Genomic DNA, 26,141 nt, shown 5'->3' with positions numbered 1-26,141 from the left:
CAAAGCACTGTAGAGTTATTATGATCTTGCAAAACAATAGCTATCGTTTTGAAAGATGCGGCAACCGTCGGTGGTGACATCAAACGTGAAGGGATGCAAGGTTGTCCGCTGCAATTGGTTTCTGCCGACGACAGAGGTCGGCCGGAGACAGCCGATCTTTTCAAATCAGCATGCAACGCCACTACGTTCCGGTGACACTACGGCCGATCCTATCTGCTGAACGTACAGACTTCGGGCGACAATCGGTGAAATTCAGACGAGTTTGTTTCCTTCGGTCAAATCGACTGACGTTCACGCACTCGAAATGTGGATACAACGGGACGATGTCATGTCCGGATACACTATCGAGCTGCAGTAACAAGCGATGTGGTTCAGCTGACTGGAGTAGTAGAACAAGGGACGCCTCTCCTTTCTCCATTGTTGCCAAATTTGTTCAAGATGGCGGCGATGGATATGACAATGTTGCAATGATGTCATGGCAAGAAGTTCAAATTTTGGCGGGGAAATAGATCAACTGGGCTACCTACACTAACCTAACAGCCCCCGCTCCCGTCCCCCTTTACCTCCCCCAGAAAATAGCGGGAAGTTCAAATTCCAGCAGGACAATGTAACACACCATGGCTACCTCCACTAACCTAACAAAACGGCGGGAAAATAGAATACTTTGGCTACCTCCACTAACGTAAGTCATCCGACCGCCACCTATTCCTAGCAATTGGTGGGGAAAGGACCCAGCCTGTGCTGGGCTACTGGATGGGATCGACGTAAGTCTTTATTTGGCATGCAGTGTTTATTTAAACAATTTGAGGTAGTAGATACATCCGGTGTGTTCACCACGAGTCCCGGAGTCCAACTGACCTAATACACAGTACTGCCACCAGATGGTGCTATTGTCCAAGGTGGCCTGGAGGGGAAAATGGCGGGAAAAGATTTCGCAAAGTTAATTTATTACACTGAAATGAAACACTCACTCTGACATGTATGGGGTCACAATTCACTGTCTACAGACATGCAAACTACTCGTAAAACAGAATGATCTGCCAACGTTGCTCGAAAATGTCCCATTGGAAACGCGTCGACGTATGTGGTATCAGCATGATGGTGCACCTGCACATTCCGCAATTAACACTAGGCTGACCCTTGACAGGATGTTCGACGGGCGTTTCATAGGACGTGGAGGACGCATAAATTGGCCAGCCCGTTCTCCTGATCTTACACCTCTGGACTTCTTTCTGTGGGGTACGTTAAAGGAGAATGTGTACCGTGATGTGCCTACAACCCCAGAGGATATGAAACAACGTATTGTGGCAGCCTGCGGCGACATTACACCAGATGTACTGCGGCGTGTACCACATTCAATACGCCAGAGATTGCAATTGTGTGCAGCAAATGATGGCCACCACATTGAATATCTATTGGCCTGACATGTCGGGACACACTCTATTCCACTCCGTAATTGAAAACGGAAACCACGTTTGTACGTGTACCTCACCCCTCATGGTAATGTACATGTGCGTCAGTGAAAAAGACCAATAAAAAGGTGTTAGCATGTGGACGTAATGTTCTGTTCCAGTCTCTTCTGTACCTAAGGTCCATCACCGTCCCCTTTGGATCCCTACGTAATTCGGTGCTCTCCGATACACACGATCGAACAGCGGAGGAGTGGTACTCAAGCGTCAACTTTAGGTTACAATATCTCCGGATGTAATTAACATTTTACAATGCAACAAACGGCACTGATTACGTATTTGTTTATATGTTCAGATGTGCTAACAAAACTAACGGGGTTCCATTTAAAAAAACGTAGGTTTGTGTTAAAAAACATACTTCCGTGTATTTTTTTATGGTTTGTATTAACCAATTACACTAGCCCCTCTCCTCACGTTCGGTCTGTGGAATCGATTCTTCAGTATTTGATGTGGTTTACGAAATATATCCAGCGGTAACGTTAGGTGACTCACCTTGTATACCCAGACCAATGTTCAGAGGCGGATCCACCGCACGTCACATGTGGGATATAGGTCACAGGTGGATCAGCCAAGCGTTACGTCCGAAGATGTGTCCTGTGTTCTGACTTCGCAACACCAGCGGGAGGACCGGGTCCTGGGACCCGTCCGCGGCACATGCACATACACAGACATACAGAAAACAGACCAGACACTCTGCAAACGTGTAATATGTGGGGTGGAGGCGACTGGATACAATCGATCAGTGCATTTGCGGTAGCTGTTGGCAGCTGTACTACTTTTACAAGCAATTTTAGAACACGGAGCCGGCCCTTGTGGCCGAGCGGTTCTAGGCGCTTCAGTCTGGAACCGCGCGACCGCTACGGTCGCAGGTTCGAATCATGCCTCGGGCATGGATGTGTGTGATGTCCTTAGGTTAGTTAGGTTTAAGAAGTTCTCAGTTCTAGGGGACTGATGACCTCAGATGTCCCATAGTGCTCACAGCCATTTGAACCATTTTTTTTAGAACACGGAACGAGAGGTTGTGTCATGATGACGTGGGTAGAACTGACATAAAAAAATCGATAGGATTGCGGAAAATACGTATAAATTGAGGGAATATACACCGAAATAAGAGGACTTTGAGGACGTACTTGCGTGTATTGTGGTTGGCGCAGAACAATTTGTACTTGAGAACAATTATGCGACAGCAAGAAGAATCCGAGAAAACGTCGACAAGGAAGTGAAGGGAACCAGAGAAACAATTTTTTCAGTCGACGCAGCGTTCTACTGCATCTCTATTGGGGTAACAGTGATACACGCTAGTTGACTACTGTATTTGACGCTTTTCAGGAAGGCAGAGAAGCATGTGCCTCTAAATTGACTTGCATCTGTGTTAAAGGATGACATACAGTAGAAGGAGTGGTCGGTTGAGATGGAGTTGTACCGAGGTACGATCTAATGGTAAAGTGATGATACATTCTAGAGAGAGAGAGGGAGGAGTTGCTGCAGGTCATTTGACAATTTTTTCCTGATGTTCTAGCAGGATGCATCAGTCACGTGACATAGCCTGCATTCGACTCGTATACAGTCGCGTGTTCTGTGTGAGTCTTACAGCAGTGTCTACTTGCAATCGTTAACAGTAGACCTCTCGGTCACTAGAGGACTTCCATGTCATGTGTGACGAAACGTGACACATTCCTCTAAACGAACGAAGATTTATGCGATGTACTCTATTCCCCTGTCGCATCTTGGGTCTAAAATCGATACTTCAGTTTCATAACTAACTTAGCAATAGGTGTTTGTGAGACACTGCAATCCCCGTGTATACATTTTCTTGGCAGATGTCCTGTTTACAGAGTTAGTGGCGGCATGAAGTGTAATTTCACATGTCAGACACTGCTGCTATGCGTTTATCTGCTTCCATCTAAGAGGTATTCTTCTTTACTAGCGATCATTTAATATAGGACTGATGTGGGCATAGCAGAATTTATGAACCGTGATCGGATGTGAAAAGTGGAAGCTATACATCTCCCCCTACATCTCTGGAAAGCTATATTGTGCTTGTATGACACAGAGCCACTGTTTTAAGGAAGTAGTTTTTTCGTTTTACAGTTTGTTACCACAGTTTTTCGTAGAGAAACTTGCAAGAAGGATGTATGTCACGTGCTGGAAATACTCGTATATTCATACATTGGAATATTAACAGCGCTGCATTCCACACGACTTATATGTCGGAAACTCAAGGGATCTAACATTATAGCCTGTTTTAAGTGCAGAGCCATGTACCCTTAGGAGTATGTGTGTTTATTGATTTACGTAAAATGCTTCGAATTCCACTCATCTCGAGCTCCATCATGGTTAAAAATCACCCATTTCTTGTTCCTCTTAACCGTCTGCTATTACAGCACAACACTTTCAAATCTTGTTACTATACATCGATAAGGGGTGCTATCCTCCTCGACATGGACGCATCTGGTGAAATCTTGTGTACTTGGATGGGCGAGGACTCGGCTAGCTCCATTCTTTCACGAGACACGGAATGTAGCGGTCTACTTCTGGTCAGCGGCAGATTAAATCAGAAACGATGCTGCAGGGCACGCTGGTCAAAGACAGTGCGAGGGGGTCTCTCAGTCTCTAATTTTATCCAAGGACTGCGAGAATGCTCTGTGACCCCCATCCGCAAAGAGATACATCGTAAATTAAGCAATATGCTCAAGGTGCTAGAAATACGTAGAGTGCTGTCTGGTATAATTTGATGATGTACCTTTTCGAGAATTAACAATGAATGGACGCACTGCACAGTTATCTATCTACATTCGCAATGATACTCGTAAAGTAGAGAAGCGGTGGTTTAGCAATGACACAGAAATTCGGAAACATGCTGTCGCATCATTGGTTGGTGCTGAAATTACTGTAAAATTGCTAAAATTGTTCGCACTATCAACTGTAATGCTTATTATTTCAGTACATCGAGGGTGTCTTTTCCATCCCATCCGTCCACTGGTACACTGTTGGTTGCCACAAAATGATTGACTGACATCACTTGTTTGAGTTGGAGAAAGAGTTTCGGTGGAGGGGCAACACCTTCTGGGGATGGATAGCATCGAAACAGTGATCGCGTACATGCCTCCAATATGAGGAATCAGTCGAAATGGAACGCAGAGCCATCAGCTATTCTGTCCTTGTGACAGATGAATTTAAATGTAAAGGTCATCAGTCACCTTCAGACAGCAGTTTGCAAACTCTCCACAACGCCACCAAATTCATCCAGTTTCCTTATGCTGTCACTGTCTTTTATTTAAACTCATCCAGTGTGTGTGGAGTGTTATCGTAGCAGCAGTAACAACATGACTCATACCGTGTGATTTCTAGTTATCTGTGAGAAGCAATGGATCAGAACGTGTTAATGTCAGTTTAGAACCTGACACAGACCTCGAAGTGGTGTCGGAAAAAATAAAATGTATGGCGGTGTACAAAGTATGTTACAGCAGAAAAAAACAATGTTTGAAACTATGACGCAGGGTCACAGCGAGGGTCGCTTCGACTTAATGGTATAGTTTGTGAAATACTGTCATTCTCCTACAATACAGGCGATGCAACTTTACACTGGTCCGCGCAGTTGATCAATACCTGTATATTTAATAGAATCGTCACATGTGCTCGGTGCCGGCCTGCAGACGGTATTTGTTTTCCATATCTACTACATCTACATCCATACTCCGCAAGCCACCTGACGGTGGGTGGCGGAGGGTACCCTGAGTTCTCCCTTCTATTCCAGTCTCGTATTGTTCGTGGAAAGAAGGATTGTCGGTATGCTTCTGTGTGGGCTCTAATCACTCTCATTTTATCCTCATGGTCTCTTCGCGAGATATACGTAGGAGGGAGCAATATACTGCTTGACTCTTCGGTGAAGGTATGTTCTCGAAACTTTAACAAAATCCCGTACCGAGCTACTGAGCGTCTCTCCTGCAGCGTCTTCCACTGGAGTTTATCTATCATCTCCGTAACGCTTTCGCGATTACTAAATGATCCTGTAACGAAGCACGCTGCTCTCCGTTCGATCTTCTCTATCTCTTCTATCAACCCTATCTGGAACGGATCCCACACTGCTGAGTACTACTCAATCAATGGGCGAACAAGCGTACTGTAACCTACTTCCTTTGTTTTCGTATTGCATTTCCTTAGGATTCTTCCAATGAATCTCAGTCTGGCATCTGCTTTACCGACTATCAACTTTATATGATCATTCCATTTTAAATCACTCCTAATGCGTACTCCCAGACAATTTATAGCATTAACTGCTTCCAGTTGCTGACCTGCTATTTTGCAGCTAAATGATAAGGGATCTATCTTTCTATGTATTCGCAGCACATTACACTTGTCTACATTGAGATTCAATTGCCATTCCCTGAACCATGCGTCAATTCGCTGCAGATCCTCCTGCATTTCAGTACAATTTTCCATTGTTACAACCTCTCGATACACCACAGCATCATCTGCAAAAAGCCTCAGTGAACTTCCGATGTTATCCACGAGGTCATTTATGTATATTGTGAATAGCAACGGTCCTACGACACTCCCCTGCGGCACACCTGAAATCACTCTTACTTCGGAAGACTTCTCTCCATTGAGAATGACATGCTGCGTTCTGTTATCTAGGAACTCTTCAATCCAATCACACAATTGGTGTGATAGTCCATATGCTCTTACTTTGTTCATAAAACGACTGTGGGGAACTGTATCGAACGCCTTGCGGAAGTCAAGAAACACGGCATCTACCTGGGAACCCGTGTCTATGGCCCTCTGAGTCTCGTGGGCGAATAGCGCGAGCTGGGTTTCACACGACCGTCTTTTTCGAAACCCATGCTGATTTCTACAGAGTAGATTTCTAGTCTCCAGAAAAGTCATTATACTCGAACATAATACGTGTTCCAAAATTCTACAACTGATCGACGTTAGAGATATAGGTCTATAGTTCTGCACATCTGTTCGAAGTCCCTTCTTGAAAACGGGGATGACCTGTGCCCTTTTCCAATCCTTTGGAACGCTACGCTCTTCTAGAGACCTACGGTACACCGCTGCAAGAAGGGGTGGAAGTTCCTTCACGTACTCTGTCTAAAATCGAACTGGTATCCCATCAGGTCCAGCGGCTTTTTCTCTTTTGAGTGATTTTAATTGTTTCTCTATCCCTCTGTCGTCTATTTCGATATCTACCATTTTGTCATCTGTGCGACAATCTAGAGAAGGAACTATAGTGCAGTCTTCCTCTGTGAAACAGCTTTGGAAAAAGACATTTAGTATTTCGGCCTTAAACTGTCATCCTCTGTTTCAGTACCATTTTGGTCATTGAGTGTCTGGACATTTTGTTTTGATCCACCTACCGCTTAGACATAAGACCAAAATTTCTTAGGATTTTCTGCCAAGTCCGTACATAGAACTTTACTTTCGAATTCGTTGAACGCCTCTTGTATGGCCCTCCTCACACTACATTTCGCTTCGTGTAATTTTTGTTTGTCTGCAAGACTTTGGCTATGTTTATGTTTGCTGTGAAGTTCCCTTTGCTTCCGCAGCAAACTCGGTTGTACCACGGTGGCTCTTTTGCATCTCTTACGATCTTGCTTGACACATACTGCTCTAATGCATATTGTACGATGGTTTTGCACTTTGTCCACTGATCGTCAACACTATCTGTACTTGAGAAAAAAATTGTGTATTGAGCCGTCAAGTACTCTGAAATCTGCTTTTTGTCACTTTTGCTAAACAGAAAAATCTTCCTACCTTTTTTAATATTTCTATTTACGGCTGAACTCACCGATGCTGTAACCGCCACTCTGTTAACTGTTTCAAATTGTTCGGGTCTGTTTGTCACCAGAAGGTCTAATATGTTATCGCCACGAGTCGGTTCTCTGTTTAACTGCTCAAGGTAGTTTTTTAGATAATGCACTTTAAAAAATGTCACTGGATTCTTTGTCCCTGCCACTCGTTATGAACGTTTGAGTCTCCTAGTCTATATCCGGCAAATTAAAATCTCCACCCAGAACTACAACATGGTGGGGAAATCTACTCGAAATATTTTCCAAATTACCCTTCAGGTGCTCAGCCACAACAGCTGCTGAGCCAGGGGGCCTATAGAGACATCCAATTACCATGTCTGAGCCTGCTTTAACCGTGACCTTCACCCAAATTATCTCACATTTCGGATCTCCGTCAATTTCCTTCGATACTATTGCACTTCTTATCTCTATAAACACGCCTCCCCCTTCACTGTCCAGCCTGTCTCTGCGGTATACATTCCAATCTGAGTTTAGGATTTCATTACTGTTTACGTCTGGTATCAGCCAACTTTCTGTCCCTAGTACTATAGCGGCGTTGTGACCGTTTATTAATGAGAGCAGTTCTGGGACCTTTCTATAGACGCTCCTGCAGTTTACTATTAGCACATTAATATTGTTATTCCCAGTTGCATTTTGCCTACTCCTACCTTGCCGCGTCTCAGGAGGCGTCTTGTCGGGCCTAGGGAGGGAATTCTCTAACCTAAAAAACCCACATGTGCGCTCCAGAGGAGAGGAGAGAAATGCAATAAAAATCTTATTGAGTTCTCTATCAGATGAAGTTATTGGAGCTTTTATAGTTCGTAAGTTGTCTCTCTAGGATGGTAGAGAAGGACGAAGATAGCATGTTGGGGTGATAGACGTGAATGGGCCCTGAGGGATGTGGATCTCATTCGGACTGCAGTACTTGTATGTGGTTTGGGGACGCACCACAATGCAGTGGCAAAATCCTCATCCTTCCCACAGTTCTTGTATTGCCTATTATACTACATTGTGTAGCAGGAGGAGGCTTCGTTTCATGCTGAACTTACACATCGTACACTGTTGGCCAAGCTATGACTACATGTTCCCATTTCCACGGATGTCCAAAACACGGTCCTGTCGCACTACCTCAGGTCACTCTTGTTCTACACGGGTTGAAGAAGGTGGTAGATGCAGCTCTCTCCGACTTCTACTCAGTTCTCACTTAAATTGGAACGATCAGATGCGCAAAGCTGTAGAAATGGTAGCAGTTGCATCAGGCATAGGGACTATCTAAAATTTTACTGTAGCAGACAGGTTTAAAACGGACGACTCGTTTCGAAATATGAGAGTGCAAGAAATATGATTCACTAGTAGCTGTAGTCATTAAAGGACTTCTTCATCGGATACAACGCAGGTATGTGGTTGAATCGAAAGACTTGATTCCAAATCATAGACATAATTTCCACTGGAGAGTGTAACACTAGAGATCTGGATAGCCTGTGTACATTTCTTAAGACCGCAGTCTGCACACCATCTACTGTCTGTGATCCTTCTCAATCAACCTTTGCCTATAACCCAGTTCATATAGTGCAGAACCTCCGACATGACATCGAGACAGAAGGCGTTACAAATATTGGAAAAATATCTAGTGGCAGCATGAGGGAGTTGCATATATATGTTTCATACCATGTTCCTTGGCCGAATACCTTTCTAGATTCAGTTATTTTACCATTAGGTTGCATGGTCGGCTACGTGTAACCACACTCTTGGTCTGATAATATACACTCCAGCGATCACCATCTATATTCAGTATCGCAGTATTTGTCTGGGAAAACCACTTCATTCGGAGGTAATGCCATACCTCGATTTATAAAGCCGGTATAGCTTTTAACATGGATACTTGTGTGCACCTGTAGAACCAAGACAGATTGTGATAGTATTATGGTAGTGACGATCATGTTTTTGTCACGTATGGTGGTTTGTAAGACAATTATGCCTCTCTTTTTAAGACATAGTGGTACCACTCGCAAGAAAAACTAATGAGACATAACAGCCCATCGCCGAATTTCGGTTAGTATTTTTTGTATCACCAGCAATCAGTTTTTGTCCAAGTATTATAGTTAATAGTGGGGGATGTGTGATAGGTTCGCCTAGAGCATCAGGCTTGTAAAGTATGTGTGTGTGTTCCAAATTGTGCAAAGGAAATGACTATGGCCCGTCGTAAGGAAGGTATGGATTTGACGTGCACTACTGTGATAGCAAAGGGAAAAGTATGACAAGTCATAAGCATGGTACAGATATTTCAATTTCCAGGGCCACAGCCATCAGCATGGTGAATTTCCGATACTTTGCTCATTGTCGAATGTCGTCCAATTGAGACCACGATCGTAATATTTAATTGTAAGTACAGTGATAAAATATACAGGGTGTTACAAAATGGTACGGCCAAACTTTCAGAAAACATTCCTCACACACAAATAAAGAAAAGATGTTATGTGGACATGTGTCCGGAAACGCTTCATTTCAATGTTAGAGCTCATTTTAGTTTCGTCAGTATGTACTGTACTTCCTCGATTCACCGCCAGTTGGCCCAATTGAAGGCAGTTTAATGTTGCCTTCGGTGCTTGACATGCGACTCATTGTTCTACAGTACTAGCATCAGGCACATCAGTACGTAGCATCAACAGGTTAGTGTTCATCAAGAACGTGGTTTTGCAGTCAGTGCAACGTTTACAAATGCGGAGTTGGCAGATGCCCATTTGATGTATGGATTAGCACGGGGCAATAGCCGTGGCGCGGTACGTTTGTATCGAGACAGATTTCCAGAACGAAGGTGTCCCGACAGGAAGACGTTCGAAGCAATTGATCGGCGTCTTAGGGAGCACGGAACATTCCCGCCTATGACTCGCGACTGGCGAAGACATAGAACGACGAGGATACCTGCAATGGACGAGGCAATTCTTCGTGCAGTTGACGATAACCCTAATGTCAGCGTCAGAGAAGTTGCTGGTGTACAAGGAACGTTGACCACGTCACTGTATGGAGAGTGCTACGGGAGAACCAGTTGTTTCCGCACCATGTACAGCGTGTGCAGGCACTATCAGCAGCTGATTGGCCTCCACGGGTACACTTCTGCGAATGGTTCATCCAACAATGTGTCAATCCTCATTTCAGTGCAAATGTTCTCTTTACGGATGAGGCTTCATTCCAACGTGATCAAATTGTAAATTTTCACAATCAACATGTGTGGGCTGACGAGAATCCGCACGCAATTGTGCAATCACGTCATCAACACAGATTTTCTGTGAACGTTTGGGCAGGCATTGTCGGTGATGTCTTGATTGGGCCCCATGTTCTTCCACCTACGCTCAATGGAGCACGTTATCATGATTTCGTACGGGATACTCCACCTGTGCTGCTAGAACATGTGCCTTTACAAGTACGACACAACATGTGGTTCATGCACGATGGAGCTCCTGCACATTTCAGTCGAAGTGTTCGTACGCTTCTCAACAACAGATTCGGTGACCGATGGATTGGTAGACGCGGACCAATTCCATGGCCTCCACGCTCTCCTGACCTCAACCCTCTTGACTTTCAATTATGGGGGCATTTGAAAGCTCTTGTCTACGCAGCCCCGGTACCAAATGTAGAGACTCTTCGTGCTCGTATTGTGGACGGCTGTGATACAATACGCCATTCTCCAGGGCTGCATCAGCGCATCAGGGATTCCATGCGACAGAGGGTGGATGCATGTATCCTCGCTAACGGAGGACATTTTGAACATTTCCTGTAACAAAGTGTTTGAAGTCACGATGGTACGTTCTGTTGCTGTGTGTTTCCATTCCATGATTAATGTGAATCGAAGAGAAGTAATAAAATGAGCTCTAACATGGAAAGTAAGCGTTTCCGGACACATGTCCACATAACATGTTTTCTTTCTTTGTGTGTTTGGCCGTACCTTTTTGTAACACCCTGAATAAGAGGCCAGTTTTCTAGGATGATTCTGACTGGGGGTGCATGCCACGCAGCGCCGGTGTCCTGTCGTGGGAATGATTCTGGCTAATGGTACGAGCTGTCCTATTGGAGAGACCCGTTGGAATGCAGGAATGTAGCTGACTTAACCATGTCGTCCTCTAGAAAGCCGAATACCGAACTAATACTTAGTAGGTGTTGGACAGCTTTCGTGGTCGCGTGGAAATTTGAGAAGATTCAGTGTGGATATGTGTTTGCACTGGACCGTTATTCCCTCCCAGGTAAATTGTCCGTTTGCCTGTTTCTGTACATATCGCGCCTTTATTTATTTGAGAGAAGATCGATTGTAGTGTGCGCATGTAGCAGGTGAAAGACGAGTGGAAGATACATGTTCTGGTTCTCTAGACGTGAGAAACACCATAGTTGACTTTGCAAATTATAGGGATGATTTGGAATCTGTTACATCACCGACATCGGTATTCGCGAGTGGAAACAGCACTTGCCTCTTCTTTTTAGAGTTTTCACGTAAATGTCTTTGCAGATATGATACGTTTCTATTTACTCAGTGGTTTACAGCACGCCCCACCACACACCTCGCTAAATTTTCTAGTTTCTAGAGAAATAATTTCCAGTCTATATCTTCGGAATTCTGTTGCGTGAGTGATAGTGCTATGCAAGCGATATTGCTATCTGCTTAATATCGAGAAGTATGACGTAAATGATATAATATTCTGACAAACCATGTGAAAATAAATGTGTTCTTGTAATCCAAGAGTCTGGATTTTGGTGCAGAAAAGAAGCAAGCAAGTAAATAGGTAAGGGCCAGAAATGATGACGCCTTTGTGCTGAGGGGAACCAACACAACCTATGTACAACAATCTTCGTGGTATATGCTCGAGTGTCTGGCGGTCGATAGATATACAAATGATGAAAGAGGGGTGTTTTTGTATGGAGCAGGATACGAATTGTTTATTTACTACATAGACACAGTAGGCGGTTATATAGACTATTGTTGGGTTGGAAATCAGTTCCATGCTCTAATATTCAAGCTTCCGTCCTTAGTGGCAGAGCAATGTGATTGAGCAAGAGTCTTTCCATATTTGACGATCTGTAGGAAACTTTTTCAGGTTCTTAACTGTTAGTGCAATATGGCGATCTGTACAAAATTGTTTTTTGCCGCTGAAATTCTCGTCTGCAGAAAGATAAAGGCTGACAGTGCTTCCACACCGGCGGCATCAGTAACTTGGAAGGTAAATTGAGTAAGAGCCAATCATAATGCTCAATTCCTTTACAAGACATCCTTCGTGCTGGGACGTAGGAGCCTCTACGTAGCGCTGAGAACGTTTGCATTATGGAGATGTTTGTTGAAAGTAGGACTTAACGATTTCCAGGAAGGGTAACACGTGATGGACGGTGCGCTATGTTAAGACAATCAGGAGGAATGCATTCGGCGTTATTCCGAGCTATTTCAGTAAACAGGTTCTGTTAGGACCAGAATTTCCATGTGGACAAGCTGAGACATCACGGAAGCTCCTACAAAAGCGACCATTATCTATTTCTGTGACACTTAACAATTTCCGAGAGGTCGACTTGGCTCTTATTTACATAGCCATGTGACATCTGTATAAAATTGAGAACCTTTTAGATGCACCTGATATGGTGAGTCGCTACACTGATATTTCGCGGCGATGAGCCAGCAACACTGGGTAGGTAAACACGTGTTCACAGCTAGACGCAGCTCGCATGTCCCATTAGGATCACTAGGCACAATGCGCCTTGCACTATTCTGAGAAGCATTGGAACGTATTTCTATAACGCGACGTCAGTATCCACAGGTAGAGAGGTCTCGCACCAGCAACAGTAAACACACTCACACAGCGCAGAGGCATCTCACGTATGGGACCGGCTTGAGCGCCCCGCTTGACTTGCGTACATTGGGGCTCTGTAGGGAAGAGTTCCCTGACACGTTGCAGTCGACGACAGTTTGAAAGCGTGTTTGCGTGCAATGAGTGTTTGTGCACAGCATCATTTTCGGCTGTTTAAGCATTGTGAGCGTTACACGTGCATTATTTTTTTGTCAATTTACGAGTTGATTTCGTGTGGGTCGCATTATTTTGTGAATAATGTGTGCAGGCTGTGCGATGAATAATTTCTAAAGTTTGTAGTAAGTGTGTTTGGAGAGTGATTTACACGCGTTATTTTGACAATTACGAGTTGTTTGCGTCTTACTCATCAGTGCACTGCATTATTTCGGTGATTTACGAGTAGTTTGCAGGTCTGTAGGCTGTCTGTTGTGACCTGAAGATGTCAGAGCAAGTGGTTTGTGTCAGTGTAATAAATCATCTATGCGAAATCCGTCCCTAAATAAATGGTTCCAAAATAAGTAAAGTACACTCCTTCCTCCTTCCAGCAGCCCAATACAGGCTGAGTCTTTTCCCACTATTTTTCCCCCCTGACCCTCATGGAACGATAGCACCATCTGGTGGCAATACTGTGTAATAGGTCAGTTGGACTCCCAGTTTCATGGTGAACACACCAGATGTATCTACTGCCTCAAATTGTTTAAATAAACACATAATAAAGACTTACAAGTATGTCCATTCTATCCAGCAGCCCAGCACACTTTCCCTGCCAATTCCTAGGAAGAGGTATCGGTCGGATGACTTAGGTTATTGGAGGTAGCACAAGTGACCTATTTTTCCGCTATTTTCTTAGGTTAGTGGAGGTAGCCATGGTGTGTTGCTTTGTCCTGCTGGAATTTGAACTTCCCGCCATTTCCTGGAGGAGGGGAGTGGGGGCCGGGGCCCGTTAGATTAGTGGAGGTAGCCCAATTGACCTATTTTCCCGCCAGAATTTGAACTTCCAGCCATGACATCATTGTGATGTCGCCATATCTATCGCCGCCATCTTTCATCCTCCATCTTGAATAAATTTGGCAACATTGGAGAGTGGAGTGATGCCGCCGTTTCTCTACTACTGACCAGACGACATGTTTTAATCGATTTATCGGGCTACCTCGATGATGCAGTGCAATCTCGAATTGTAATTGGAGAGGTGGTGGATTAAAACCAGGAACGCGCAGTGTCGCCTGCTGCAGAATCCCGCGTACAACTATGCGCGCTGAGCGGTCCGCCATGAAATACTTGGCGGCGCCTGCACCGGCACCGCGTCCTGCAGCCATTGGGTGTGGCGCAGGTGGCTGCCCGCCTACCCAGCGCGCTGTCTGCACCTACATCTACATTTATATCCGCAAGCTACCCAACGGTGTGTGGCGGAGGGCACTTTACGTGCCACTGTCATTACCGCCCATTCCTGTTCCAGTCGCGTATGCTTCGCAGCAAGAACGACTGCCGGAAAGCCTCCGTGCGCGCTCGAATCTCTCTAATTTTACATTCGTGATCTCCTCGGGAGGTATAAGTAGGAGGAAGCAATATATTCGATACCTCATCCAGAAACGCACCCTCTCGAAACCTGGACAGCAAGCTACACCGCGATGCAGAGCGCCTCTCTTGCAGAGTCTGCCACTTGAGTTTGCTAAACATCTCCGTAACGCTATCACGCTTACCAAATAACCCTGTGACGAAACGCGCCGCTCTTCTTTGGATCTTCTCTATCTCCTCCGTCAACCCAATCTGGTACGGATCCCACACTGATGAGCAATGCTCAAGTATAGGTCGAACGAGTGTTTTGTAAGCCACCTCCTTTGTCGATGGACTACATTTTCTAAGGACTCTCCCAATGAATCTCAACCTGGTACCCACCTTACCAGCAATTAATTTTATATGATCATTCCACTTCAAATCGTTCCGTACGCACACTCCCAGATATTTTATAGAAGTAACTGCTACCAGTGTGTGTTCCGCTATCATACAATCACACAATAAAGGATCCTTCTTTCTATGTATTCGCAATACATTACATTTGTCTATGTTAAGGGACAGTTGCCACTCCCTGCACCAAGTGCCTATCCGCTGCAGATCTTCCTGCATTTCGCTCCAATTTTCTAATGCTGCAACTTCTATGTATACTACAGCATCATCCGCGAAAAGCCGCTGTGAGGCGAGGTGTGGCGCCACTGTGCCGGCTGGCCAACAGCGGGCGGTCTTCGCCGCTCCTGAGCTGGTGTTCCCAGAGGCCAGGCCACAGCGGAACTACTGCCGGTTATGAGAGGTGCTCGAGTCAGTGGAGTCGCCCACTTGCGGCAGGTGTCGCCTCTAGGGCAATCGGAGGTTGCTCTTCGTCTTCTCTATCATTATTTTCTCTCTCTCTCTCCCTACAACGGTAGTGGGTGGTTTGTAGGTGGTTACAACTCTACCTCTGCCACAGTTCTCCGAAAGCTACCCAATTACGTGTGGCGGAGGGTACTTTGAGCACCAGTTCCAGCTCCACATCTGCCTCCTCCAGACGCCAGTGGTTCCCGGCAACAAAGATTGCTGGTAAGCCTCGGTGGCAACTCGAATTTCTGTAACTTCACCTGTCTTGGTGTTTTAAGGATATAGGCGTAGATGGTAGAGATATGCTGCCTCAGTCTTCTAGCGATGTTAAGCAGTAAATCGCTGCGTGATGCAGAACGCCGCTGCTGCAGCGCCTGCCACTGTCGTTGATTAAGCATCTCCACGAACACTTCTGTGCTAACTGGATTAACCCGTAATGAAACATGGTGCTCTTCTTTGGATGTTTTGTATTTCGTGTGTGAATACTATCTGGTACGGGTCCAAAATTGACTAACAGTAGCATTCATTGAACAAGGATTCTTAACGTATCTCCTTTGTGGGAGGATGAGATTCCTTAACTCTTGTTCCATTGAATCTCAGTGCAGCACCTGCCTTACCTGCGATTACTTTTATACGGTCATTCCATTTTAAATCGCTCCACATAGATACTCGTACACTTTCGTGGATGTCACTGTTTCTAGTGACTGTCTTGCAGTACTGTGATTCGCCAGTGATGAACCGAACGATTTTAAAAGTTTAAATCATATTAGAAATTATAAGTTGAGTTAGAAATTGAATGTCTAACAAAATAAAACACAAATGGTGAGATGTGTTGGTGAAAAGCTAAAGGCTGATTCGTTGGCTGTGTCCAGGTTTTCGACAAACACGAATGAGGCGATCACTTTATGCAGACTGCCAGGGCTAGGGATATAAGGGGTTTGCGGATTTTTTGGCGCTGTGCATTATAGGTTGTGTGTGCATGGACGAATTTTTGGTTGAGGGAGTTGCGGCAATTACGAGACATGCAGTTCTGATCCAATCTTTAGACTGCTGGATGTAGATGCGTCTGGGGGAGGGAGGATAGAGGGGTAGGGAAAGTTCCTGTGGATCTCGCAGGCAGCACTGGGTCTCCATTCCCTGCCCCCGCCCCTCCCTTCCACCCCACCCCACACACTTTCTCAACCTCGTCAGTCTTGGCTACCAATTGTGACATGTGCACAGCGGCCTACGGAAGTCCTGTACTTGGATGCTCCTGCCGCCCCTCTCAGGTTGGCGCCCCGAGCGGCATGCTCGTGCTGCTTCGAAACTGGCCCTGCTCACAGGATGGTACTGCGCAGTACGTGTCGCAGCAGTCTTCATGGCAACATTAAGTCTGGGTGATTAGAGTTTCGTTGGGAGAGAGCGCAAGTGTAGTGCTGGGCAATGTGGCGGTATACATCTACATCTACATCTACATGTCTACTCTGCAATTCACATTTAAGTGCTTGGTAGAGGGTTCATCGAACCACAATATTACTGTCTCTCTACCATTCCACTCCCGAACAGCGCGCGGAAAAAACGAACATCTAAACCTTTCTGTTCGAGCTCTGATTTCTCTTATTTTATTTTGATGATCATTCCTGCCTATGTAGGTTGGGCTCAACAAAATATTTTCGCATTTGGAAGAGAAAGTTGGTGGCTGAAACTTCGTAAATAGATCTTGCCGCGACGAAAAACGTCTTTGCTTTAATGACTTCCATCCCAACTCGCGTATCATATCTGCCACACTCTTTCCCCTATTACGTGATAATACAAAACGAGCTGCCCGTTTTTGCACCCTTTCGATGTCCTCCGTCAATCCCACCTGGTAAAGATCCCACACCGCGCAGCAATATTCTAACAGAGGACGAACGAGTGTAGTGTAAGCTGTCTATTTAGTAGACTTGTTGCATCTTCTAAGTGTCCTGCCAATGAAACGCAACCTTTGGCTCGCCTTCCCCACAATATTATCTATCTGGTCTTTCCAACTGAAGTTGTTCGTAATTTTAACACCCAGGTACTTAGTTGAATTGACAGCCTTGAGAATTGTACTATTTATCGAGTAATCGAATTCCAACGGATTTCTTTTGGAACTCATGTTTAGCGTCAACTGCCACCTGCCACACCATACAGCAATCTTTTCTAAATCGCTTTGCAACTGATACTGGTCTTCGGATGACCTTACTAGACGGTAAATTACAGCATCATCTGCGAACAACCTAAGAGAACTGCTCAGATTGTCACCCAGGTCATTTATATAGATCAGGAACAGCAGAGATCCCAGGGCGCTTCCCTGGGGAACACCTGATATCACTTCAGTTTTACTCGATGATTTGCCGTCTATTACTGCGAACTGCGACCTTCCTGACAGGAAATCACGAATCCAGTCGCACAACTGAGACGATACCCCATAGGCCCGCAGCTTTATTAGAAGTCGCTTGTGAGAAACGGTGTCAAAAGCTTTCCGGAAATCTAGAAATACGGAATCAACTTGAGATCCCCTGTCGATAGCGGCCATTACTTCGTGCGAATAAAGAGCTAGCTGCGTTGCACAAGAACGATGTTTTCTGAAACCATGCTGATTACGTATCAATAGATCGTTCCCTTCGAGGTGATTCATAATGTTTGAATACAGTATATGCTCCAAAACCCTACTGCAAACCGACGTCAATGATGTAGGTCTGTAGTTCGATGGATTACTCCTACTACCCTTCTTAAACACTGGTGCGACCTGCGCAATTTTCCAATCTGTAGGTACAGATCTATCGGTGAGCGAGCGGTTGTATATGATTGCTAAGTAGGGAGCTATTGTATCACCGTAATCTGAAAGGAACCTAATCGGTATACAATCTGGACCTGAGGACTTGCCCGTATCAAGCGATTTGAGTTGCTTCGCAACCCCTAAGGTATCTACTTCTAAGAAACTCATGCTAGCAGCAGTTCGTGTTTCAAATTCTGGAATATTCCATTCGTCTTCCCCTGGTGAAGGAATTTCGGAAAACTGCGTTCAATAACTCCGCTTTAGCGGCACAGTCGTCGGTAACAGTACCATCGCCACTGCGCAGCGAAGGCATTGACTGCGTCTTGCCGCTTGTGTACGTATAGGTGCAGTGGAGTACGAAGATGAGACAGCAAGAGGAAAAACTATACGTGGTTAAAATCAAGTTTCTCAGTATAGGATGCTCATAGTTGTTCATTGTGTAAGTGGAGGGTGGCGAAAGTGTAAGCTGACTGAGGATTCGTGTAGGGGAGTATAAGTGAAACCGAAAGGCTGTACGTACTGCGTGGCGTTCTAGGACCTGTAGGGGCGATACAGATTTGGAGGTGTGGAATTCCATGCTCAGTGGCAGAGCAGAGGAGAGCCGGATCAAGGATTTATAGGTCTGGAGAATTGTGGAAGGGCGTGATCCCCACGATCGGCCGCTCAGTAGTCTTTTGTCCCTCCATTCACCTCTGACCCAATCGCATACTCTCCCTAGCATGTGGAGTGCCCGCAGTGCCACAGAGCGGTATCCAACTCCCTTGGGCAGTGGCAGCTGGTAGCGCTCACAGCGTTTTGGCTGCTCAGTGTACACTTTGTGAAGGCAACCGGTGAGTAGGACGGTGATGGGTTAGGTGCGATAGTTGTAATCTTTCAGTCATCACCTCGACGATAACCTCAGGTTGGAACCACGGTATTTGGCGAGTGTGTCAGTGCCTCTCTGCACATTCAGTCTTGGCTTTAACACATTTACCGCAAAGGTGGACGGCTTGCTATGTTGGCTTTGCAGGAAACGCTCCACATCGAAAATAACGGCGTCGCCATTCTGGAACTGCGTGCCACGCAACAGCTTCTTCGTTCGAGTAAAACTGAAGGCGTTGTTGGCTGGAAGGCTCCAAAAGGAGAGGTTCAGTCCTCCTAATGGGATGGGCTCTTCTGTCCTTGGCACACACTGCCACCTTTCCTCCAGCAGGTGTTAGAGTGGTGTGTTTTGAGTGTGTCTGACAAGTGTAGGTGACCGTAATCTGTGCGTGTAGCGCCGTGCCACATTTGTGTTGTGTGATGATCATGATGCTGGGAGAAGGGAGAGGGTGGTACCCGCTGCCGGCACGCAGCCTGCTCCTCTCCAACAGCACCAGTGGGGAGCGCCGAGGTTAAGGTCCCCATCCATCAAATGTGTCACGTCCACCTCTCCACGGGTGGTTGCATTTGGTATTTAAACCGGACGTCGGCGGAAAGTCTGGTGATCAGGAACTGTACGCCACCATCTCTCCTCCATCTTGTCGTAAAGACAGACGGAAACCAGCCAACAGCAAGTTGCGTACCCAGGCGGTCACCCAGTCAAGTGGTGGCCACGCCCGACGTTGCTTACACTCGGTGATCTGGCGGGAACCGGTGTATCCAGTGAGACGAGGGCGTTGGCTTCACTCTTGTAAACAGTAAGAAGTGGCTGTCCGCCATGTCAGGGTAAAGAGGGGTAGAAGCAGAGAAGACTGAAAGAAGAGCAGTGCGTTTTGTTACATGCTCATTTACGAGGCGTGTTTTTTAAGTAAGTACCGTTTTAAAATTTAAAAAAAGACGTGCTAAGATATCTCAATAATTTTATTTTTACATGAAAGCCTGTACCTTAATCTACTTTTCTACATAATTGCCGTCCATTCTGAGGCACTTGTCATATCGTTGTACCAGTTTTTGAATACCCTCGTCATAGAAGTCTGCCGCCTGACTTGTTAACCACTGCAACACCACTGTTTTGACTTTGTCATCGTCTTGGAAGACGCTGACCGCCCATGTGTTTCTTCAAATGCAGGAACAGATGGTAGTCACTGGGCGCAAGATCGGGGCTGCACGGAGGATGATCTAGAGTTTCCCATCGAAAAGATGTCACGAGATCTTTGGTCTGATTCGCCACATGCGCACGGGCGTTGTCTTGCAGCAAAACGATTCCGTTGCTCAACTTCCATGGACTGTTGCTTTGATTCTGGGTTTGACGTAGGCCACCCATGTTTCACCGCCCGTAACAGTTTGGCTTAAGAAATCATCACCGTCGTTGTGGTACCGCTCAAGGAAAGTCAATGCACTGTCTAAACGTTTGGTTTTGTGCACATCCGTCAATATTTTCGGTACCCAACGTGCGCACAATTTTCGGTAATTCAATTGCACGGTAACAATGCCATACAAAACACTACGAGAAACATTAGGAAAGTCATCCCGCTAGGAGGAAATCGTAACGCGTCTGTTTTCTCTCACCTTATTGTCCACTTCCTGCACCAAACTTTCATTAACGACCGAAGGACGCCCACTCCGTTGTTAATCGTGCACATTTGTGCGGCCATCTTCAAATGCTCTCACCCACTTTCTTACCATTCCATCACTCATAATGTTTTCTCCGTAAACTACGCAGATCTCACGAGGAATATCGATCGCTTTTAGGCCTTTATCACTAATAAATCTTATAACAGCCCGTACTTCACAGTCGGCGGGACTTGGCGATTATCGGAGGCATCTTCAACACTCAGTATACAACGTAAACAAGGAAGAATGGAGTCAGTGCGTAGATTAAGGTACAGGCTTTCATGTAAAAATAAAATTAACACGTCTCTTTTTAATTTCAAAACGGTACGTACTTAAAAAACACGCTTCGTAGTAAGCGCGAAAACGTGACAGAGGAGATGGACCAATTGCAGCGGCAGACGCATCATGGCGTGGTCTACCATTAAAGTTCCTAGAGTGTACGTTTTTATAGTAGACGACCAGTATTATGCTCTCTTCTACGTACATCTCGCGAAAAGAACATTGAGATAAAATCAGAGAGACATCAGCCCACACGGAAACTAACCGGGAAGCGTTCTTCCCGCCAACAGTTCGCGACTGGAACAGAGAAGGGTGGCAAGTGACTGTGTACCACGAATTACTCTCCACCACGCACCGCAAAGTGGCTGCTGCGCACAGATGGAGATTTAGATAAAGAGAGGGGGGAGGGGGGAGGTCGAGGAAAAATTTGACGTCCCCAGCGCAGAGTGGGCCGGGGCGTTTTCGTGTCGTGGAGCGCAGACACACCTCGTCGCACCAGAACGTTCCTGAGACGTTTCTTCCCAACATCCTCCTTTGAAGGCGTCAGGAGATTTCGCTACTATGTTTCTGTCACGGTTTGCCCTTTACGAGTACAATCTGTTGGCAGCACACAACGTCGGTCCCAAAAACTACACGGCATTACGTCTGTCTCGGGATCGTGGTGATGTGATCAGGCACCTGAAGAAGTGCTCTGGACACAGCTGCCAACCTCCCACTGTTCCCCCCGTTCGGCGGGTTTTCTGAACGGCTGCGGCCAGTCGCCCAATTCAGTGGGCAGCGGCCTTCCTCACGTTCAGCATGTCGTGTGAGATGCTGCTTGTTGAAAACTGTGATGCAGGGGCGGGGGGCTCGTCTTTCACTAGTAATCCAAACGTCCTGGGTACCGTGTTCACTTATAGCCGTGGCTTAACATTTGAATTTGAGTTTCATCACAAATGCTGTCGGGAGGCTTCCAGGATTAGGAGTCACCCACAATGTGCCACCCACCTTGTCAAATGGAGCGGACACCGGTTCTGGAGACTCCTTTACCCTTGGCATGATAGACTCCGTATAAAAGGCGAGTGAATCAGTAATGATCAACGGCACGAGTGTTACGGAGTGAAGTCAGGCGCCGGCCGGCACGACAGTCGGGAACGACAGAGCAGAGATGGCTGTGAGAAGGCGTCAGCCAATCGCACGCTGACCGGCCACTCTCCAGGACGACAACGCGACAGCAGCGGCCCCTATGTGAAGAGGACACAAGCCGTGTCCGACTGGTCGCGTCCCAGTTGAATAGTAGCTTCAAGATCAGGCACTTGTATAGCAGCGACTCAGGATTGTTGTACTGAAGACGATTGCTTATTTTGTATGTCGCCCTTTGGTTGCGACGCATCTGTGTAATTGACAAAGTTAAGTATTGTAATCTTTTCCTTCTGTGATAAAACTCATCAATACGATTTGTTCTAATTGTTTGTCTAGCGAACCGAGTACGTAGGATTCCTAGACTCCACATATTTGACAACGACCAAAGTGACGATCACTCCAAAAGAAATGCACACTATTTTTGTAAAAATACAGTTTTCATTCTGCATGTGTGAAAGTTTTACAGTGTGTAGATACATCCTTCCCGCTTGTTTTGAAACAGTGGCGCCGTCACAGCATGTCCTCAAGATGGCTGTTACACTTGACGTTCGTCAGAAGCAACGTGCTGTCGTAGAATTCCTGTGCTGTGAAAACGAGACAGTGGGAAACATCCACAAGAGGTTGAAAAAGGTGTACGGAGAGGCTGCTGTCGATCGCAGTACAGTTAGTCGGTGGGCCAGCAGGTTACGTGATGGCAGCGGGCACGCCAATATTGAGGATTGTCCTCGCAGCAGCAGGCCTCGTACTGCACACACTCCAGACAGTGTGCAGAGAGTTAACGAATTGGTGACTGCTGACAGACGCATCACAGTGAACGAACTGTCACGCTACGTTGGGATAGGGGAAGGAAGTGTTTGCAGAATACTGAAAGTGTTGGCGTTAAAAAAGGTTTGTGCCAGGTGGGTTCCCAGGATGTTGACAGTGGCTCACAAAGAAACAAGAAAAACGTTATGCAGCGAACTTTTCGAACAGTACGAGAATGCTGGAGATGAATTTCTTGGAAGAATTGTGACAGGTGATGAAACATGGCGCCATCATTTTTCACCAGAGACGAAGAGGCAATCAGTGGAGTGGCATCATGCAAATTCACCGAAGGAAAAAAAAATTCGAAACCATACCTTCTGCTGGAAAAGTTATGGCTACGGTGTATTTCGATTCCGAAGGACTCTTGCTTGTGGAGATCATGCCAAGTGGAACCACCATAAATTCTCATGCATATGTGACGACACTGAAGAAACTTCAAGCTCTACTGAGTCGTGTTCGACCACATCGGAAAAAGCAGGATGTTTTGCTGTTGCACGACAATGCACGGTCACATGTCAGTCAAAAAACCGCGGAAGCGATCACGAAACTCGGATGGACAACACTGAAACACGCGTCTTACAGTCCTGACCTGACTCCATGTGACTATCATCTCTTTGGGAAACTGAGAGACTCTCTTCGTGGAACAAGGTTTGAAGATGATGACTCCCTCGAGCACGCTGCCAAAAAGTGGCTCCAACAGGTTGGTCCAGAATTTTACCGTGCGGGTATACAGGCGCTGGTTCCAAGATGGCGTAAGGTATGGAAATTATGTGGAGAAATGAAAATATTGTTCCTAAAGGATTTATCTACACACTGTAAAACTTTCAAATATGTAGAATAAAAGATGGATTTAAAAAAAATAGTGTGCATTTCTTTTGGAGTGACCCTCGTATTTGACGACTAGGCTGCATTTAACAACAAGGATGCAGAGAGCAATGGAAACCACTGTATTGAAGATACACCTGTATGCATTAGAGCATGTGCCATGTAACTGACAAAGTATTATGATGATCTCTCCATTGGCAAAACATCCCGGATTAGCCCGCTATTCAGATCTCCCGGAGGGGTTTGCCAAGGAGGAGGCGGCCACGAGAAAAAGATCGAATGACCGACGAGAGGGTAACGCTCTAACAAGTCGCGGCGAGGAATGTCAGATGTCTAAAAGTGATATGGAAGCTAAAAAAAATTAGAGAAAACAGATGCAAAGGCTCGGTCTACATATAGTCGTGAGCAGCGAAGTGGAATGGAAAGTATGTAAGGATTTCTCGTCAGACGGATATAGAGCAATACAAGCAGCCGCAGAGAATGGTAGAACGGAAGTAGCAGCCGTCATGAGTAGGGAGGAAGTCCAGACGGAGGGGTGCTGCCAACAGTCCAGTGGTAGGGTCATTCTCATCGGAATCGGTAGAGAAAAGTTGTTAACGACTATAGTGCAGGTGTATACTCCTGCGTGAAAAGCAAAAGATTATGAGATAGGGAAAGTATATGAGCATACTGAACGCGTAATTCAGTGCTTAAAGAGAGATCAAAATCTAATAAACATGAGTGACTAGAACGCGGTAGTACGAGAAGAAATATAAAACTTACGGGAGAATATGGGCTCGTAATACAAATAAGAGAGGAGAACCACTAATTGAGTTCTTGAATAAGTTTCAGCTAGAAATAGCGAATACATTGTTAAGACATGTGAGACGCCCTGCTACACCCACAGGACAGGACAGGTGGTTTAAATTGTGGAAAGGGGCCAGAATAAGCTGCTGTCAGTTACACTCGAACATACTTTATTTATTTCACCAAACATTACAAGAGCCAATAAAATTTAAAAAAAACACAGCACTAATTTACCGACTGAATGCGCCATCCAATCTCATGACTTAAGGGCAAGACCACTTAAATTAAAATCGGCAGAAAGCCAATAACTTAAGACTCAAAGCAAAATCAGAAATTTGAAAGGCAGAAGGCCTTATCTTCTTTCAATTAGGCTGAAGGCCTAAACAAACTCACACCTTAAGAGCAAAACAACTTTAATTTTTTAAAAAAGGCTGAAGGCTCATCACTTAAGACTCAAAACAAAATAAATTTTTAAAAGGCCAAGCCTTACCTTAAAACAGTTCTTTAAATTAGGCTGAAGGCTCAAACAATCTGACGCCTTAAGGGCAAAACGACCTTAATTTAAAAATCAGTTAGAACCCATACAAATACAAACAACAAGAACAAATAAAAGAGGGCAGTACACCCAACAGCGCTCAGAAGTTTCCGAGTTTCGGCCTGGAATTCAAACACTAACGCTCGCTTAGGTGAGACAGGCAATCGGTCCAAACATTCTCGATCCGACAGACAGACAGTCAACGGACCCACCGACAAGATAACCTCCGCTTCACCCGACCAACACACAACAGGGAGTTCAATCGAAAACGCAGAAGGTATTGGCGCCCACAACCAATTATACATTGAGCTGTCAAACTACACACCGTTCTGGACAGCGACAACACGATGAGAAAAATACACTGCCTGAATTTATGTCAACGGCCAGGGCAGGTAACAGGAACGTTAACGGTCACAAGGCAGAAGATTCCGCTGGTGCACTTCAATTCGAAATAACCAAGTAAACTCCACCGGAAGGTGGCTAAAATTTGCCAACTTGAAAACACACGTTGTTGCTCGCGGGAATGTCCCAAGAGCCGAGAACGAAATCCAAACGACACAATGTAAACAGTCGTGGCTTGCTGGTAGATTAAGTCAAAACTTGACTTTCGAGTCCAGGATCGGTGAGCCACGGACCTCGTATCAATGGGAGCAGCACCACACACTCCGACCGCGCGTAGACGCCGCCAGCGGCCTCGGCCAAACTACGCGCTGCAGAGATTTCCTCGCTGCTCCACGCCAACCGACCAACTCCTCGCACACAGCACAGCTGGAAACTGTAAGCGCCAGGCCAAAGATAGTACAAGGTGCGGATATCGATACACACCGCTGCTGCCACTCCGGAGAGAGAGGATAACAGCATAATCGCAATACCGCTGGTGACTAAACACAGAATAGCAATCAAGGTTTAAACCAACGCATAACATGAGCCAGCCATTACTCAACATGATAAGATGAAGAGGTGTGCGAACTGCAGAGTTGTCGTGTAGATGCAGATGTACACTTTGGTATGGCTTGAAGACACAGGAAAATTCAACTGAATTATATCACGGTCACACAGACATTC

Source organism: Schistocerca nitens, chromosome 9 (assembly GCF_023898315.1).
Source record: "Schistocerca nitens isolate TAMUIC-IGC-003100 chromosome 9, iqSchNite1.1, whole genome shotgun sequence".
Lineage (NCBI taxonomy): Eukaryota > Metazoa > Arthropoda > Insecta > Orthoptera > Acrididae > Schistocerca > Schistocerca nitens.
Note: the sequence above shows the minus strand (reverse complement) of the source record.